The sequence below is a fragment of the Hevea brasiliensis genome, chromosome 9 (assembly GCF_030052815.1).
Source record: "Hevea brasiliensis isolate MT/VB/25A 57/8 chromosome 9, ASM3005281v1, whole genome shotgun sequence".
NCBI lineage: Eukaryota > Viridiplantae > Streptophyta > Magnoliopsida > Malpighiales > Euphorbiaceae > Hevea > Hevea brasiliensis.
In genome coordinates this window covers 29,766,362-29,768,000 of record NC_079501.1, presented here as the reverse complement: position 1 = coordinate 29,768,000, position 1,639 = coordinate 29,766,362, and the positions used below count along the sequence as shown (strand labels likewise).

At 32.6% G+C, this 1,639-nt stretch overlaps 1 non-coding gene across 1 annotated transcript; it reads left to right on the top strand.

The window, feature by feature from the left end:
- The first annotated feature begins 252 nt into the window (after window positions 1–252).
- On the top strand, window positions 253–359 carry LOC131183663 (small nucleolar RNA R71). The gene has a single exon (XR_009151702.1). It is a non-coding gene; the product is annotated as a small nucleolar RNA R71 (small nucleolar RNA).
- The last annotated feature ends 1,280 nt before the right edge of the window (window positions 360–1,639 follow it).

Sequence of the window (1,639 nt, the reverse complement as noted above, 5' to 3'; positions counted from 1 at the left end):
AGTAGCTGAGTCAACTGATCAAATCTTACATTCATATAGCTAACTGAGTCAAGTTCATAGATCTCAGCCTTCTTTGGCTCAATTGCTCTAGGATTTCGCCATAAATGGGTATTATGAGCAATCTTCTCTAACAGATCATAGCATTCTTCACTTGTCATTCTCATGAAATCTCCTCCTGCTTGTGAATCAATTGTATTTCTTATGGCTAGTGTAACTCTGGTGTAGAAATTTTGAACAATCATCCATTTGGGTATTTTATGATGAGGACATTGCCTTTCAAGCTCCTTAAATCTTATCCAAGATTCATACAAAGTTTCATCATCCCTTGGTTTAAAAGCTACCATCAAATTCCTTAAATGAGTGGTTTTCTCAGGTGGGAAAAACTGAGATAGAAAAGCTTGAGATAGTTGCTCCCAAGTAGCTATAGTAGCTTGTGGAAGTGAGTCATACTACTCTAATGCTGAATCCCGAAGAGAGAATGGAAATAAGGTGAGCTGAATCACTTAATCTGAAACTCTAGGCTGTCTTTATGTGCCACATATCATCAAAAATTTCTTCAAATGAGAATGGGGATTTTTAAGTGGACTACCTCCAAATTGTGAATTATGGACCATTTGAATGAGGCCAGTCTTTAACTCAAATTGATTAGCTCCAATGATAGGTCTGTTATCTCTCACATCTGCACATCTAGGAAAGGCATAATCTAACATGGACCTTCTCTGAGGATCATTTTGATTAACAATTTCATTCTACCTGTTCTGATCATTTCCTTCATTGTTTCCATCATTATCTCTATTTTGATTCTCCATATTTTCAATTTTCTCCTCTTGCTCAAGCCTTTGCTGCTCTTCTTTTTCTGCTTCCTTTCTCCTCTTAGATTCCTTTTTGTTGGCTTGACAGAACTTTTCAATTTTAGGGTTGAACAACAATTGAGTATCACTTGTGCTTTTTAATCGTCTCATAAACAAGAAAAGAACCTGAAAAACACAAAGAACAGCAGTGAAAATAAAAGAAGATAAAAATTCTAATCAGCTTAAAACAATTAAAATCCAACTTAAAAATAAACAATTCCCTGGAAACGGCGCCAAAAACTTGATGTTGCTATGAAATAGCTTCTGCAAGTGCACGGGTCACAGTAGTATAGTTTTAAAAATATCGTTCCCACAGGGAATTGTGCTTAAATTAGAAATAAAATAATAAACTAATTAGAATGCTAAAATTTAAAGATATTGATAATGAAATTTAAAATCAAAATTAGTATTTGACGAATTTAAGCCAAATCAAATAATTAATTAAACTAGATGACTAAAATTCAAATTGAAATCACTAATTATCAAATTGGGAGGAATTAAATCTAACTTTAATAAAAATTAAAGTGATTCTAGAGATGGGGTTTTCAATATTGTTTGCATGTGGTTTATCCCCAATTTAGCCAAACACATGAGAATTTCAATTTTGAGGGAAATTAATTCTTAATTCTTTGAAATTTTTCTCAAGCATTTCAAAGTTGGTATTCATCAAATTAAACCATGTTTTCACGGTATTTCAAACCTGATAAAAACTCAATTAAAGCTCTAATTGATTTTAAAAGCCCCTTTAATCTTCTTAGCTTATCTCTAGCATCAAGAAAACTAAGTTT